Source organism: Triticum dicoccoides, chromosome 4A (genome assembly GCF_002162155.2).
Source record: "Triticum dicoccoides isolate Atlit2015 ecotype Zavitan chromosome 4A, WEW_v2.0, whole genome shotgun sequence".
In the NCBI taxonomy this organism is placed as follows: Eukaryota; Viridiplantae; Streptophyta; class Magnoliopsida; order Poales; family Poaceae; genus Triticum; species Triticum dicoccoides.
The window spans coordinates 720,638,400-720,656,873 of record NC_041386.1 but is presented as its reverse complement, the minus strand read 5'-3'; positions in this window follow the sequence as shown (position 1 = coordinate 720,656,873).

The window sequence follows — 18,474 nt, the reverse complement described above, 5'->3', positions numbered from 1 at the left end:
CTGACTCCTGCCTGCATCTACTACTATTACTCCACACATCGACCGCTATCCAGCATGCATCTAGAGTATTAAGTTCATAAGAACGGAGTAACGCATTAAGCAAGATGATATGATGTCGAGGGATAAACTCATGCAATATGATATAAACCCCATATTGTTATCCTCGATGGCAACAATACAATATGTGTCTTGCAACCCTTTCTGTCACTGGGTAAGAACACCGCAAGATTGAACCCAAAGCTAAGCACTTCTCCCATGGCAAGAAAGATCAATCTAGTAGGCCAAACCAAACCGATAATTCGAAGAGACTTGCAAAGATAACTCAATCATACATAAAAGAATTCAGAGAAAATTCAATTAATAACCATAGATAAATCTAAACATAAACCCACAACTCATCGGATCTTGACAAACACACCGCAAAAAGAGATTACATCGAATAGATCTCCACAAGAGAGGGGGAGATCATTGTATTGAGATCCAAAAAGAGAGAAGAAGCCATCTAGCTAATAACTATGGACCCATAGGTCTGTGGTAAACTACTCACGACTCATAGGAGGGGAAAGGATGTTGATGTAGAGGCCCTCCGTGGTCGATTCCCCCTCTGGCAGAGTGCCGGCGAAGGCTCCAAAATGGGATCTCGCGGATACAGAAGGTTACGGTGGTGGAAATTGTGTTTCGTGGTGCCCCTGGATGTTTTCAGCGTCCGTAGGTATATATAGGAGGAAGAATTACGTCGGTGGACGCCCGAGGGGCCCACGAGACAGGGGGCGCGCCCTACAGGGGGGCGCCCTCCTATCTCGTGGGGCCCTCGGAGCTTTCTTGACTTGCACCCCAAGCTCTCCGGATCAGATTTGTTCCAAAAATAATGCTCCCGAAGGTTTCATTCTGTTTGGACTCCTTTTGATATTCCTTTTCTTCGAAATACTGAAATAGGCAAAAAAAATAGCAACATGGGCTGGGCCTCCGGTTAGTAGGTTAGTCCCAAAAATGATATAAATATGTAGAATAAAGCCCATAAGCATCCAAAACATGTAATATAATAGCATGGAACAATCAAAAAATTTAGATACGTTGGAGACGTATCATCACCCTCTAATCCCCATTGCCCATGCATCAATAAGCTAAAGTTCTTGGATAAGCTTGCCACACTACTGGCTCTATATTTCTTGGTCACAAGGTAGCCATATTAGACAAAATGGTTGGGATGCTTAGGTATTCTCAGGCTTTATCAAACAACATGTCCTAAACAGTTTTGCTGGTTTTTGCAGATTGAGAAGGCTTTCCTGAAGCAGCCTAAGGTGTTCCTGAATTGGTGTGTCCTGAATTGGTAAGATGGTAAAATGTGTGTAAGGTGTTCCTGAATTGGTGTGTCCTGAAGCAGCCTTAGGCAGACTGTTGTTTTTTCATTATATAAGTAAGATGGTAAAATGTGTGTCCTGAATTGGTGATCATGACTTGATTTGCAATTATAGCTCAACAAAGACCACAAAGGGGAATAATAAGCCTGGCAAGGAGGGCAACAGGTTCTGGATGAGTGTTGGCCTTGGTTTCAAGACTCCCAAGGAAGCCATTGAGGGTATGTTCTGTCACTCCTTTTCCCAATTGTAATGTGATAGCATAGATGGTGTGCTGCTTTGTCCATTTTGTAGTATTGAATGTTATTAATTGCCTTGTACTCATGGACTTGCTGAAGCATGTGACCACTATTCAGTATTTTCTTCTTCTTATGTTTGTATGTTGTTTAGCTAGATATACATTTTTTACTTTATCTACACCATAAAGATCAGTATATTCTGCAACATGGGGAAGTTTAGTGTTGTTGTTTATCTGTTTAGTGACTGTGCTTTTCTTATGACTTGTGATGTTGATGTGCAGTGAGCATTTATACTTGTTCTGAAATATCATCTTGATTCCGTAGTCTACTGTGCTTTTCTGTTTGGCCTCAATTTGGCCTGGCAAATGATGGTCTACTAGCTGGCAAGATGTTTTTTGAGAAACACAGTACCAGCATGTCGATAATGATTTTGCAGGTACCCGAGAGACCCTTGAGTTTGCCGGAATGTCGATTAACATTCGTTCTGGCAAATGCGGGTACTCCATATGTCCTATTTTCAGCAAAGGTCATGCTGAAATTTTCCGTGAATTTTAGCACGACTTTGCTAAAAATAGGACATATGGGGTACTTACGACTAATGCATGGGCCAGGGTATCTTAGTACTTAATTAAGTAGGATCCTCTTTGTTTATTTGCCTACGTAATTTCACGATTGGAGCTGTGGGCGGCCACCTGTGAGCCATCCACGAGCCGTTGACCTCGCTCCTGTCCTGCCTGCCCACCTCCCCTACCTGACCCTGACCGCCATTAAAGTAACCAAGCAAGCTCCTCATCCATTGTGATAAAAAAGAAACTATGAAAATGACACAACAAAAGACAATACCCCCAGATCTAGTCTAAACACACTGGCTGGCTAGTAGTTAGTGTAGGTGTATATATACACATATATACACATGAATCCACTAAATCCTGGAAATCCATTCAATCTGTGGAAGACGATGAAGAAGAGGAGGAGGAGGAGGAGGAGGAGGAGGTGAGGTTGGTTAGCCAAGAGTCAAACCCTAAATGATAAAACCTTGGCTTTTAGGGTGCCTCGGTGTCGATAAAAACCTAAATGATGAAAGATTAGCCCTTAGCTTGTTCATTCTGTAGATTTCCAAAATTCAGTTTTGTACCACACACCAAAGCCCCAAGAAAAAAAACTGCAATCTGAAACAGATGATCAATTTTTAGCCCTTGGATTAGTTTAGTATTTTTCACACACTCAGACATCCTTGCTTGCCATGTGTGTGAGAGAGATACTGAGAGGAGACAACAAGAAGGGGGTTAGGAAGGGACTTGGACCTTAGCAACAACACACTAACAGCGAATTCCTCGGGAATTAGGTTATTTGGTCAACTTAGAGATCTTGTTCCTTGACAATAACCTACTTTTTGACCAAACTTTTTCCTATTTAGAGCGAAACATGGCCCACAACGATGAGGCCGGCAGTTCGGGCAAGCAATTCTGGGAGCTGTCCCAGGAAATGGAGGAAGAACCTCACCGCTATGAGGACGCCGCAGAAGACACCGATCCTGACTACACAACCCCTAGTGGCGTTGGGGATGAAACCATTGATGGTGCCGCCGAGGATGCCACCACTGATGATGGCAGCGCACGCACAGATGGCATCCAACCGAAGAGGCAACGGAAGGACCAGCGCTCGAACGTGCTCGGCACCGTCAAGGGGGAATTTACTGAAGTGTCCTCCGAGGGGCATCCAACGGCGCCCAAAGAATTAGTCAAGGGGTGCGCGGTTCAGCTCGGGTGCATTCTTCGGAGCACCGTCTCGATCAACAGCGAGAACCTAAGGCATCCTGACCGAGGGAATTTGCGCAACCTCCTCTTCACGAAGCTACACGAACGATACAAGTTCCCCGGTGACGTCGAAACACACGCCTCTCACTGAATAAAGTGAACAATTCCGCCCTCACGAAGATGAGCATGACCCTGGCTACTTGGAGAGGCGCGGTGAAGAAAATGATTGACAAAGGTGATAGTTATGAGAAGATCAAGGCGAAAAATCCTTCGATCAGCGAAGATGACTACAAGGAGTTCAAGATCAAGTGCGAGAGCAGCGCAACCGTGGAATTAAGTCAGTGGGGGAAAGATATGCGGGACTTGAACTTAGGGGTCCACCAACTCGGTCCCGGCGGTTACGGAGTGGCGGAACCTATATGGGACAAGGAGGACGCAGAGCTTGCCGAGCAAGGCCTACCGCCCCGCTTCGAGAAATACCGTGACAAGCAGACCAGGAACTATGTCAGGTCCCGGTACAAGGTGGACTCGATAACAAAGGAGCTTACCACGGATGCGAAGACCAAGGCGCTTGAGCGTGTTCTGGTAAGGAATACACCCTTGCGTAATTAGGTCCATATGGTTGCATTCTAATTAATGAAGCCAAATTTCTAAATGTTCGCATTCCTTCGGTAGGACACTGAAAGCAGTAGCGCGGGGTCGTCTCAGAGCTCCCCTTGGGACAACACTTTAAATAGGACGTTGAACGTAATGAAAAACAAGGATAAGTTCAGTAAGCCGTCGTCAGCTGGTTGTGTGGCCGGCAAAGGATTGTCCGCGAAATGGTCGTCATACTAGAACGCTGGTGGGCGAAAGGAGAGAAAGACCAGCTCGGAAAGCCAGTCGCGGGAGGTTCAAGAACTCAAGGCACAAGTGGCGCAGATTACGGAGATGGTCCAAGAGCAAGTGCAACACCAACTAGGAACGACGCTCACCGCCATTGTGCCTACCTTGATTGAGGGGATACACGCGTGGATTGCGGGTAGCCAACAGTTGCCGCCCCCGGTTCCCAGCTTCACGGCCAGCAACTCGCACAACCCGCAGGCGGCGCCATTGGTGTCTCCGGCGGAGGCGGTATTGGTGTCTCTGGCGCCGGCGCGGGCATTGGAGCTTAATGCACCCAGGTGTGCAAAGAATACGCCGGCCGGCACCTTGGCAGCAAGCGGCCCCTCCTTCACTTGCACGCCCGCCGTTGGCGTTGCCTCGACATTATCCGACCTCGACACCATCACGGTAACTAAGCCTCTCGGCCAATGACTTCATCTCCTTGTCTTTGACTGGGCATCCCTGACGCCCTACATGTTTTCGCAGGGCGCCGGAGCCGACGTTCCATGCACTCTCCTGCACTTCGTGGAAGGCGAGTTGATCGATGTCACCAAGGGAAGAATCGTTCAACCGGGCAACCCCGTGTTCTATGGTAATCCGATGCCACCCACCGTGCATAGGGTTGAACTGGTTCGGGTGCTGCCAGGCTGCGATGACTTGTTACCTTCATTTCGATCCGCTGGGGGCGATGAAGATGATGTGATGACCCTCAGCGCCTGCTTAAGCTGGCCCCTGCTTTGGCCGAAGAGCCATATTCGTTTGGGGGCGGGGGACACCACCCCACAGACAACACCGCCATTCGTGCCGGCGCCAAGCCATGGCAAGACCGCCGCAACGCTACCGGACATGCCGGACATGCATATGTCACAGGATCCAGACATGCATATGGCACAGGATCCGGATGACGATGACGACGACGGTACATTTACCAACATCGATAAGTACTTTGCCGAATATGGGTACGGTGACGAATTCTTGGGGCCTCCTTCTCAAGAACCCAACCCTGCAAAAGACGACCGCGATCTAGCTAGTACCGCGGAGAAACCCAATTGCAACAGGTATCGTCTGGCGTTCAGTTCTCAGGAGACGCCTCCAGCCGCCGCCTTCACCGAGCCTCAGATAGCCAAGGTGCGAAATATTATTAGCCCCAACATACTCAATAAGGCGGTCTCTGAGCAGAACTCGGTCCCATTACAGCATAAGAAGAAGAACAGACGGAAAAGAAAGAATAACAAGGGCAGTGCGAGCTAGCCGGCACCGAGTAAAATCCGTTCTCAGGACGGGCCACCTTCACCTAAGGATATCTCGAGGAGGGTGCATGTGACGGGTAGGCCGATGCTACCGACTAATTTGCTCAATGCTGCAACCGGTGCTATGCGGAGTCTGCATGACAGTGTTCTTTCTTTGGAGAAGCGGCGTCTCTCCGAGAATGATGTGGCATACCCGGTTTTCATGGCCAAGGTGCTAGAGGGCAAGGGCTTTGTGGATAGCGCCATCGGGGGTACGATCGTCCTGCGGTTTGATGACATCTTCGCTATGTTTAACCTTCATCCGCTGCACTACACCTTCGTTCGGCCATTTTTGCTGAGTATGGAGATGCAGATCATTAGAGACAAGACCCCGGACATCGTGATAGTCGACCCCTTCTACATGCGTGCCAAGATCTTGGGCAGCGCTGGGGACCGGCAAGTCGCGAGTTCACACCTCGAAGGCGTCATTCTGGCAAACCCAGATAAGGATAACTTCCTCGTGCCTTACTTTCCCGAGTAAGTCATCCCCTCACCGCCCCGTCACATATGATTTCTTAGATTTTGATTGTTCTTTTTTTCTAACATTCCGTGTTTTGTGCAGTGACACACATTGCACACTCATCCTCTTAAGCCCGAAATATTCCAGGGCCATGTATTTCGACTCGGACCATCAGTCGAAGAAAGACTACACAAATATCAAGAAAGTTCTTGATGATGTTCTCCCCGGCTACGCTAGATCTGGAGGCACCTTCAGTAGGACAATTTGTAGGTACGGCAAGCACGTGTTCACCCACAATATGATGTTCCCCTGCGTCAAGCAGCCGCCTGGCAGTCAGAAGGATGCCTACTACGCCCTCCATCACATGCGGGCGATCGTATCGGACCATAGGCACCTTCTGCTACCAAATAATCTCAAAGATTGGGCCACACGCTTGTCGGCAATCCAGGACGCGGACATCAGACAAGAATTCTATCGCATCCAGTCGGAGTTTGCGGGAATCATCCATCAAGATGTCCTTCGTACCTCGGGGCAGTTCTACCTCAGATATCAACCATCCAACAGTGAGATAGAAACAACGCTACAAATGCAGGCTGACAACGCCCGCGATTTCATGACCATCACAAAAGACGGTGGCTTCATCCACACTCCGGTCCCTGAGTTGAGTCGAAAGTAGTGATGCTATGTAGTTCTGAAATGTCGATTGGCTCATGTTGTAATATTAAACTTTAATGAACTTGTATGTCTCTTTGGTTTGGACAGTCGTTCAACATATATGTAATCGATGTTATTTATTAGTAGGACCATGAATCGTGCTATTAATGTGTTGCTTTTCTCTTCCGATCCTTTTGTTGCATACTTATATATTGCTTATGTATTGTCTGTGAATTGCTACTAACGTTTTGTTTGGCTAGTGCGTAGAGATGACGTCGTATGTCGTGTACAAGGGTAAGGTCCCGGAGTCTACGACGACTGGGAGGAGTGTCAGAGAAAGGTTCACCGTTTCAGCGGTAACAGTTACAAAGGGTACACCACTAGGGCGGAGGCGGAAGTTAGATACGCGCGCTATCTAGTGGGAGAGAGGAGGGAGCGTTGGAGGAACCGGATGAAGACCAGTTTCATCGCGATGATGCTCATCGTGATGACCGCAGCTCTCTTCTATGTGATGGTAGTTTAGATGATCGATATCGACTTGTAATGTGAAGAAAAACTAGCTACTCGCGGTCTCGAGACTTGTAATGTTCTAACTTTGTTCGGTATTTTAAATTCGGAGACTAATATGATGAATTGTATTCGGAGACTAATCTTCTATTGTATTTGATAAATCTGTTGCTTATATGGTGTGCTGTCTATATTATGTGCAGTAATATGTTTTGTAACCTGTGCAAATATCAGAAAAGAAAAAAAATCCCTAATATTCATACTAGTGGCGCACCACTCTGCACTTTAGTGGCGCACTGCAATAAGCACACTAGTGGCGCATCATCTACAAGTGCGCCATTAGTAAGCCAGAGCACAAGGTAAATATGTCCCCCTGGGAGGGATACTAATGGCGCACCGTGTGATATACTAATGGCGCACTCCCTGGTGCGCCATTAGTATCTGGTATACTAATGGCGCGCCAGGGGTGCGCCATTAGTATTAATTACTAGTGGCGTGATGCTAGTGGCACACCTGTAGTGCGCTATTAGTGGCCAAAACAGGTGCGCCACTAGCAGGCCTTTTTCTAGTAGTGCATGCTGGATAGCGGTCGATGTGTGGAGTAATAGTAGTAGATGCAGGCAGGAGTCAGTCTACTTGTCACGGACGTGATGCCTATATACATGATCATGCCTAGATAATCTCATAATTATTCGCTTTTCTATCAATTGCTCGACAGTAATTTGTTCACCCAACATAATACTTATGCTATCTTGAGAGAAGCCACTAGTGAAACCTATGGCCGCTGGGTCTATCTCTTATCATACAAGCTTTCAATCTAGTTTTATTTGCATCTTTACTTTTCCAATCTATATTATAAAATACCAAAAATATATTTATCTTATCATACAATCTCTATCAGATCTCACTTTCGCAAGTGGCCGTGAAGGGATTGACAACCCCTTTATTGTGTTGGTTGCGAGTTCTTTGTTTATTTGTGTAGGTGCGTGGGACTTTTGAGGAGCCTCCTACTGGATTGATACCTTGGTTCTCAAAAACTGAGGAAAATACTTACGCTACTATTGCTGCATCACCCTTTCCTCTTCAAGGAAAACCAACGCAAGCTCAAGATGTAGCAGTGGCGCTGTTTCCTGGAAGTCTTGCAAGCAGACCATCTTAATGAGGACAACTATGGAAGCAGAACTCACAACATTAGACACCGCCACTGTTGAAGCAGAGTGGCTTCGTGAGCTTTTGATGGACTTACCTATGGTTGAAAAACCAATACCCCCTATCTTGATGAACTATGATAATCAAACTGTGATCGTCAAGATAAACAGTTCTAAGGACAATATAAAGTCCTCATGGCATGTGAAGAGGAGACTAAAATCTGTCCGAAAAATGAGGAAATCCGGAGTTATTACGTTGGATTATATGCAAACGTTGAAATACTTGGCAGATCCCTTCACAAAGGGTCTATCACGTAATGTGATAGATAATGCATCGATGGAGATGGGTCTGAGACCCACCGCATCAGTTGTCCATAGTGGTAACCCACACTATGTGATCGGAGATCCCGTGAAGTAGAAGTGGGAGACAAGCTGTTGGTCAGCTGAGAGGAGAGTATTCCTATTTTAATTATCCCACTCCATGAAGATGCAATACTCTCCTGATCTGCATGGCAGGATGATATTTATCTTAATGTGTTCCAAGTGGCTTATTTGAGTAAGCAGAGATGTTGTCCTGCAGAACATCTCCCGAGGAACACACCTATATGATTTTGACTGTTGACGTCGCAGTCTATGAGAATTGGGTGTTATCTAGTAAATTCATGAAAGGCCTTGGAGTATGACGTATACGCTCCACCCGCGGGGAAGCCTTGCGGCAGCCCAGTATCGGTCAAGAATTTGTGTGAAACTAGTCTCGCAGAAAACTTGTAGTTCAAGGCATAGTCCACTATTCAAGTTGTGATCTAGTGTAGCATAAAACTCTATGTGGAAGTTAAACTTCACAGTCTCCACTAAGCACCGGTATATAAACAATGTTTTGGAACAAAATGGTGAGATGTGAAAATGAGACTTTTTGGGGGATTGTTGGAATTTGCTAGTGGGCTTTTGGCCCAAAGCCCAACTAAAATTCTGAAATTCTCTTGGCCCATTCATGCACACATGTGAGTGGAGTGAGTGAGGCTATAGTTTAGTCCCACCTCATAAGTTGAGAGAGAGTTGCACCTCTTTATAAGGTGAGATCCTCTACCACTTGTATGAGCATGAGAAGAGGAGACTTACACGCGCGCTCCTCCTCCTCGCTCGCCTCGCCACGCCACGCCTCGTCACAATGTGCCACGGGATGTGGGATTGAGCCGAGCCGAGGACAGAGCTATGCATGTTGTCTATATTTTTGCTGCTCGGGAGAATTAATGAGTCATTAATTAATAATTAACGGACGCGTTAATTACTGAACCGTTTCCGATTCTTTTGGATCGTGACGACTCCGATGTGGGGTTTACTCCCACGACCTACCCGGCCCACACTATATAGTCAGGCATACGTCTACCCTAGCCGTCGCTGCTTCGTATGGTTTCGCACCACCGTTCCAGATCATTGCGCCGCCAAGCAAGTCTTCTCCATCCCTCCTTTTGGCATGCACCAGGATAAGTATAGCAGGCCTCCGAAATCCCGCCTCTCGTGATCCTGTACGGGAGAGGGGCGATCAGGTTTTTGGGGAGGGCACTCGCGCGACTGCTTGCAGCGACGACTTCGCCAACGACGACTTCTTCCCCGACCTTGGCAACCTCATGCTCGACGACATGGGCGACAACGTCAACGCCGGCGGTGCCGCTCCCGCTGCACCGTATGTGATTCTATCCTTCCTGTTCGAGATCGTGATAGAATCCATGTTTCTAGTATGTGTTGGAAATATGCCCTGGAGGCAATAATAAAATGATTATTATTATATTTCCTTGTTCATGATAATTGTCTATTGTTCATGCTATAATTGTATTAACCGAAACCGTGATACATTTGTGAATACATAGACCACAACATGTCCCTAGTGAGCCTCTAGTTGACTAGCTCGTTGATCAACAGATGGTCATGGTTTCCTGACTATGAACATTGGATGTCATTGATAACGAGATCACATTATTAGGAGAATGATGTGATGGACAAGACCCAATACTAAGCATAGCACAAGATCATGTAGTTCGTCTGCTAAAGCTTTTCTAATGTCAAGTATCATTTCCTTAGACCATGAGATTGTGTAACTCCCGGATACCATAAGAATGCTTTTGGTCTACCAAACGTCACTAGCCACTACGCCAGGGCATGGTTCGTGAAATTTTTTAGTAAAATACATATCTATATCGGCGTCAAAAATATTTGAATTCAAATTTTGATTTTAAATTTCGTGCGAATTTTTTTTGGAATTTCGCGGTTACCGTGGTAACCGCAAATTCCGGTGACCCTTGAGAAAAAAAGTCTGCTTGGGATCCAAAACCTTGCATCAAACAGATCTCACGTGAGCACACTGAGAAGCGAGTCACTGAAAGGAGACCGCGTCGTACCCACCAGCCACTTCGGCAACCGGATTTTAGAGAAGGTATGTCTCCCTTTTTATTTTCATACCATGTTCATTAAATTTTTTATAAATATAATATAATCATTTTTAAGGGGCCTGTGTTCCAATTTTGCCCCGGGCCTGATAATATGCTTTCTTTCTGTGGGCAACAAAGCAATGAGACCATGTGTGGTGCATATATGACTACTGCAATTCTTCCCTTGCTGTAATTTCAAGTCCACCCTAAATATCATTTTATTATTATGCTTCCCCCCGGGTCAGATAGTGAAGAATATTTGTTCTCTCTGTCAAAGGGCATCAGAACTTGATGAACCTTTGGAGTTAGAAACCTGACTAAATCACTTTTTTTATTGTTCATTTTTGCAACGACGTTGCAAATGTAAGAATTTGAAATTAATTATATTTGGCTACCTAAGATTAAAGAGAATTGCATATAAGCAATGCAAAGAAATAAAATTTTGAGAATGTTAAATTATAATGGAGTTCGACTTACTATGATACTAGGCCATGCAAATGCATGGGTAGACAACTAGTTTTCCTAATAATACAGTTTTGCCCAAGTATTACAGCATGGCAGTAACGCAAGTGATGTCTGCAGTCAGATTTGAACGAACATATTTCACATCAGATGTTGTACTGAGCAAGGAAACTGATTTCAGAAACCAGAATTTCTATGCCGTTAATATATATTGTCAGGCAAGACAGCATCAAAACAACCTGAAAGTTAGTGCATTCTTTATCCTTAATCATACATGTCGATTGGTCTATTTTCATGCTGCTATGTTTCCTAGCTAAATGTGTATTATTCCTTCAAGTCAGCTAAATGTCAATATGATGGATGACGTCATGGGGGGGGCACCGCCCCCTCCCTAAGTTTAGCAAAAAAAATCGCACTCCCAACTGTCTTCAAATATGCTTAGGCAAAAAAGATAAGATCTTACAATTGATGCTAAAAAGTGTCAATATAAGAAAGGACAGATTGAACCCACATGAATATGAGGTTGATTTAAGGATTGGAGTTCATGCGTAGCCCACTCCGAGAAGATAAGAATGGATATAAAGACAACTCAATTAGTAGTGGGCTTGAAAGTAATGAAGGTCTGAAGCACATGCGGTTCATACTATCTCTTAGCTACCGGGATATGCCTTCACAACTAAGAGTTTGTCTCTGTACCTCGGCATATTCCGGAGGACCATGTAATTGGGAGAGATGACTTGATACGAAGATGGATTGCTGAAGATTTAGTTCATGGAAAAAAAGATGAAAACCTGTATGGGTTAGGAGACAAGTAAATGATCGAACCCAGCGATGTCAATGCCCTTGGGAGTCCCAAAGCATGCAAAATACATGATTTGGTGTTGGAGTCTGTTACTTTCTTGTCAGCTCAAGAAGGCTTCATCAGGATATTGCACGGTCAGCAGCCTTTTCCACCTCAGCCGGATAGCATACGCCGTCTCTCCCTCCGGAACAACAGCATAACTTAGTCTACCAAGAGGTTGCCACCCCTCTCCGTCTTCCCGTGTGTACATGCATTGGAATTAGAACAGTGCACCGTAAGTGACATGAGGGGTATGGGTAATTTGGTTCACTTGAGATATCTGAGGCTATGTCAGAAATATTATGATCATTACTATGGATACTGCATCATGCTTACAGAAGCAACGGGAAGCCTACATCTTCTGCAAACAGTGGACCTAAAGGAGGCCAAGATAGAAGAACTGCCATCCACTGTGGTATCGAGTCATCACTGGAAGAGACAAGTGAGGGTGCCAGAGATTTTCATTTGTAAATGGGACAAGAGATGTGAGAAGCGTTTGCTACAGTTGTAGTGCAATCTGAAGCAACATGAAGTTCTTTGTATTTTCACTCTGGATTTGTCCTTGGATTTCATGTTGCATGTGGATCACTAGACTCCTTCACATCTCCAATGATTTATAGCATAGTTAGAATTGATCCCATTCTCCACACTACCAAGGTGGATACATTCCTCGCGCTGTAGCCACCTCTGTGACTTCTCCATCATGATGCGGACACTAGGGCAGGCAGATCTCAAAACTCTTGTAGGTTCACTCATCCTCTATTCATTGAACTTGGAGGAGCTCCGTTCCTCTTTCCAGTGCAGAACAACAACATCACTGTTGACATCACCTGTTGAAGCAGCTTCCGCTATAAGAATTATTTTTATGATATTACAATTTCTGTACGTGTGGACCAGAAGGTTTTGACACAGTGAACAATGTTGACGTCTTGCCTCTTGGTTCAGCGTGAATGAAACTATCCTTTATCTTTAAACCGACTTTATGTTTGTTGCCTGTGCCTTGTGATCGCAAGGATTTCGATTTCGTTTTTAGTTTTTTACCGGGCCCGAACGAAACAGACGAAATCCAGTATTTTGCAATATTTTCGGAAAAACTCGGATGAAAAGGACAAAACAAAATTTGAAATTTAAAATGAAATTTGAACGAAAACTTGAAAAGTGACCTAAATTTCCTCAAAAAGGTTTGATCCAAGCAGAACCAAAACGCACAGTAGAATGCATTCAACAGGAGGAAACTTGTAGCAGAATCAACAATTACAGAATTAATAATCCGAATCACAGATGGGTCTTTCATTGTAAGCAAGCACAAAGACAAGATACAAAGGGGAAAATGATGGTCTTTCCAAGCACGAGGTATTGCAGCTTCAGTGCCGGCGTCTGCATCTGGTTCCCAAGCAATCTGCGCTGCCTGATCCGAGGTTTCACAAGCAGCCACCGCGGTGAAGTGGATGGGAAGTAGGGGACCAAGAAGGATGTGGATTTCCGGTGGAGAAGGATGGGAGGGGATGGCGCTGCCCCTCCTCCCTCGGCTTGCGTCGGCAGCAGCCGCCGCCGGGCTGTATAGAGAAGCGGAGCGGCACAAGGTCAAAATTTACGGTTGGAAGGCTTCTGCAAAGACTTTTATACCATCGGGGCACATGTGCGCGACCATGGGTCAGGTTAGGAATTCAAAATGAGCCGAAAATTTTGGCCGGCTTTTATTTGTACCGGGCCTGGACGAGATGGACGAATTTCGGACGAAATCCAAACTCTGTGTAATCGTCCCTCAACTAAGTGATGTTATTCAAGTGGAGCTGCACGATATTGATTTTGAAGGTAGGTTTGCATCAGGTTTGATTTGGTCTTTGATTTTGAAGAAAAAAGGGCCTTCTTTGTGCAGCATTAGAAGACTCTGTGCTGAAACAAAACTGGGTGTCATGGTGTTTTTTTTTTCAGAGAAAACATTGGTATGATTCACTGTAATTTGCTTCTCTGGAAGTATCGTCTTGTGAGACTACTGGTATGTCTCTTCTATTTGTATGTCGATCTGGAGCGTTATCATTTAGGCAACTACTAGTTGTTTGAGGGAATCATTTCGGTTGTTCAGGACACCCAAGTTTGAATTGTGCATATTTAAATCGATTTGTAACATGAAATATGTATTTTCTTCAAGTAAAAAAAAGGTATTTTGTTACCACACCATCATAACAGTCTGTGAGAAGATGTGGTCACGGGCACATGAATGGCATTGCCTCAGAAGGATGCAAAAGAGCAGAGACTTGGTATGACCCCATATATCACCGAATTATTTGTTGCAGCTCTGATTAGGAGTTTGTAGTCTGTTCCAAAACAGTGGGAACAGTAAAGTGCCAGAGACAAATTTTGTTTGTAAGATTGCACTAGTGTTAGTATCATTTAGTTTTTTGCGAATGCACTAGTGTTAGTATCATGATAACTTAATTTATCAAATGGTGTCAACTGAATAAGAGTCTAACATTGCGATAAAAATAAATACCCACAAGAGTATTATGCGTGTATGGAGCACTGAGGATGTCGTGTACTCCGTTGGATCTTTCTCTTTTTCTACAGAACGTAGTCTGATTATATTAGTTTGTCTCATCCATCTAGGATGTAAAATTCTGTCAGCAAGAGAGAATTATGGAAACCTTGATGTCAACAAGGGGTGTATCCAGGGGGCGGAGCTAGGCTGATACAGTGCCGCAACAGTGCCTGAGATGCTACAGTGAACACTGTGTTTGTTGTTCAGCCCCCGGCCTAGGTCCTGGATCCGCCACTGTTGTATGTATGTGTGTGTTCTCTCACTTCAGTTTGAGAGGAGCCCTGATCAAATCTCATATACTCTGTTCATCTCTGTTCCGCATGCATAAAAATGGTTTTCATCTTGAAGCCAGCAAGGATATATGAGATTTAAGATTTTCAGGTTAGCAGGTGCATGAAAGCTCTTGCCGTTAATTTTATGATTTAGACCTTGCACTGCATGAATGCATAGCTCATTTGTTTTATTTCTAAAATATTCCATGGAATGACTACCATATGCTCCCTCCATTCGGGTTTATAGAACTCAATTCGAAAATCTTTCCAACCAAGGTAGTTTGCAAAAGTACTTAATTAGTATGTTCATTTTTCTAAACAAATGTGTTTACCAATGCATTAAGTATAACACGTTCATGCATGATCACTAAATGACCAGGAACTTCTACATGCATTGCTTACATTTTTGTTGATCCTTGCATGGAGTGATTTAATGCACATTGAAATCTGAACATGTGATTTAAGTAGTAGAATTGAAAAAAAAATCATGACCACAGTTTTCCAGTTCGGCACAATATCATGATCATATTTTTCCATTTGACCTAAGAAAAAAAATAACAAAGTATTTAACTCGAACAAAAAAAATGGGACACCTATACCTGTTCTCGCTACTAATTTTCTGGCTTAGTTTTTAGAAAGCAGATGTTGGAAATATAAAATAACTAAAAAAATCTATTAATATTAACTTATTTTGAGACTAAGAGCCGATTTTTGATGTCAGATCAGGCTCTCTGCTTCTTTACTTTCAAACGAAGGATTTAAAATATCTTTCGTGCTACTACAAATCTACAATCAAAAGATCTGTTTAACAGCAGACAGTATGAATAGTAATCGACAAGTACACCTGTCGAGGTGAGAGCTAGCGCCAGGCTAGCTGAGATCACGATGCACCCATCCGTACGTGCATATGGAAGTGCATTCCGTACGTGCATATGGAAGTGCATTCCGAATGCCCAATAGTGTGAGTGGGTGGCAGATTACAGATTAATCAATCGCTATAAGATTTAGGGTTTCAGTATTGAGGGACTCGCACACCTGAAACGGTGGCGTAGCTCTCTCTATATATATGCAGAGGACAATACAGATACAAGTCATATACAGTAGGTAAAGTCCTATTCGTATACAATACTAAGTCTAACACCCTCCCTCCATCTTAACCAGCGTCAAGAAGGTTGAGATTGCGCCTACAGACTTCGAACAATGGAAGTGGCAGTGGCTTGGTAAAGACATCCGCAAGTTGATCCTTAGATGAGATGAACTTGATCTGTAATAGCTTTTGTTCCACACGTTCTCTCATGAAGTGAAAGTCAACTTCGATATGCTTTGTCCTAGCATGGAAGACAGAATTAGATGAGAGATAGGTAGCTCCAATATTATCACACCAAAGAACCGGAGGCATATCTTAAGAGATACCCAATTCTCGCAGCAAAGCCTGTACCCAAATTAGCTCAGCAGTAGCATTAGCAACAGCCTTGTATTCTGCTTCCGTACTACTTCGAGAAACGGTGGCTTGCTTCCGAGCATTCCAGGCGATCAAATTCGAACCAAGAAACACATCATATCCCCTCGTGGACTTCCCGCCCAGTCTGCATCAGAAAAGGCAGACAACGACATAGAGGAAGCAGGCCGAAGATGTAGTCCAAACGAGGCAGTGAGTCGAATGTAACGCAAAATGCGTTTAACTGCCGACCAGTGGGTATCACGAGGTGCATGAAGATACTGGCAGACACGATTAACGGCAAAGGAAATGTCTGGTCGAGTGATAGTGAGGTATTGTAGACCACCAACTATACTGCGATACTGAGTAGCGTCCTCGGCAGCAAGAAGTACACCAATGTCAGCAGAAAGCTTCTCCGTCACAGACATGGGCGTAGAAACAGGCTTACACTTCAGCATCCCAGCACACCGAAGAAGATCCAAGGAATATTTCTTCTGAGTAAGCGAGAGACCAGCAGCAATATGTGTAACTTCCAGACCCAAAAAATAGTGAAGCGGCCCAAGATCCTTAATAGCAAAGTCATGTCGAAGACTAAGGATCAGTCGATCAGCAGCAGCAGATGATGAACTGATGAGAATATTATCATCGACATAAACCAAAAGATACATCGTGACCTTGGGGCGCTGTAGAAGAAATAGGGACGTGTCTGCAGTAGATGGAACAAAGCCATGTGAGCGAAGAGCAGAACCAAGACGAGCATGCCAAGCACGGGGAGCCTGTTTGAGACCATAAATCACCTTAATCAGCCAACAAAGATGATGAGGCAGATCAGGATCGACAAAACCAGGAGGTTGCCGCATGTAGACTTCTTGCTCCAAAACACCATGAAGAAATGCATTCTGAACATCCAACTGTTGGAGAGACCACCCCCGAGTAACCGCCAATGAGAGAAGAAGTCGAATGATAGTAGGCTTGACGACAAGACTAAAAGTGTCTTCGTAGTCAAGACCAAAACGTTGCTTAAATCCCTTGGCAACTAGACATGCTTTATAGCGTTCAACAGACCCAACAGCATGCTTCTTGACCTTAAATACCCATTTTGAATCAATCACATTGACCCCTGAGAGGGGTGGAACAAGTCGCCGGGTCCCATTTTGTTGTAGTGCAAATAATTCCTGTTCCATGGCAGCCCTCCAGTGAGGTATCGTCATCGCCACTTGAAAATGCCGAGGTTCACAAGTTGGATCAGAAACCGCATGGGCCATACAAGCAGCTAGCCATGCAACAGTGCCATCCGTCCGCTGTTTTGGCTGAAAAATGCCACTCTGGCTACGTGTATGCACCCAACGAGGAGCAATAGGAGCTTGCGACAGAGTTGGAGATGAAGTATGAGCAGGTGACACTGAGCTGGGGGACGCCAATGCTGGAGAGCCAGATCCGGGGGCATCCGGGCCCGCCACTGAATGGCGCATCAATGATGGTGTCATAGTCGGGGAAGCGACCAGCTCGGACGCACCAGCAGCCGTCGAGGATGGCTCGGGGGTGCGCGCATCAACTGATTGCGGGGTCGGCTCAGTAGCAGAGCCACGCACCGGGGGTGTAGTGAGGCACATGGGCTCGGCTGACCCCGAGCCAGCTGACTCCGAAGCGGGCGGAGCCGTCACTGCATGGCGCCCCTCGGGCTGCATGCAATCAACGTCCGAGCCATGCATGGATGGGTGATTGACATGAGGCGCATCAGATACCTCTGCATCATTGAGAAGCTCAAGACGAGTGCCACGTCCTGTACCTGCACCATGGTGAGAAAGCAAAATAGGAGAATGCACAGCATCTACAAATTGGTCAGATGAAACAAGTGAGGATGGAATGGAACTAGAGGAAGTTGGCGACTCTGGAAAATTTGAGAAGGGAAAGTGATTTTCATCAAAGATAACATCACGATATATATATATATATATATATATATATATATATATATATATATATATATATATATATATATACGCGATTGGATGGAACATGGAGACACGTGTACCCTTTGTGGAGAGAGCTATACCCGAGAAAGACGCACTTCTTAGACCGAAACTCAAGTTTACGATTGTTGTATGGTCGAAGATGAGGCCAGCAAGCACAGCCAAAAACTTTGAAAAACGGATAATCAGGTATTTCTTGCAGCAAGTATTCAATGGGAGTTTTCATACCTAGCACTCGTGTAGGAAG